This window comes from Tamandua tetradactyla, chromosome 12 (assembly GCF_023851605.1).
Source record: "Tamandua tetradactyla isolate mTamTet1 chromosome 12, mTamTet1.pri, whole genome shotgun sequence".
NCBI classification, from domain to species: domain Eukaryota; kingdom Metazoa; phylum Chordata; class Mammalia; order Pilosa; family Myrmecophagidae; genus Tamandua; species Tamandua tetradactyla.
In genome coordinates, this window is record NC_135338.1 from 57397508 (window position 1) to 57397865 (window position 358).

General features: G+C 60.3%; 1 long non-coding RNA gene across 2 annotated transcripts in view; it reads right to left on the reverse strand.

The window, feature by feature from the left end:
* The window catches only part of LOC143652180 (uncharacterized), a 134884-nt gene that overhangs the window by 116688 nt on the left and 17838 nt on the right, over positions 1–358 (reverse strand). The window lies entirely within an intron of this gene.

The window sequence follows — 358 nt, forward strand, 5'->3', positions numbered from 1 at the left end:
TTCACAGCTGAGTAAACTGAGGCTCAGGAAGGTGAAGTGCTTGCTCAAGGCCCTCAGCCACAGAAGTGGCAGCGCTAGGACTGAAATCGAGGATGGCCTGTGGCAGGGCCAGCTAGCTACCCAATAGAACATTCCTTTGGCAAACATGGAAATCCATGTGGCTAACCCCCGAGGCTGGGGGCAGGGAGCCACTGCAGGAGTTGCTGCAGCCACCCCAGCCCTGCCCTGACCTCTGTTGGTCAGGGTTCTGGAACCTGCAGCCAGCCTGGCTTCCGGCACCAGGCAAGAGCACTGGGCTGAGCTGGAGGTGGAGGGAGGACGTGCCAGAGGGCGATGACATCACCGCCCAGCCCTTGAA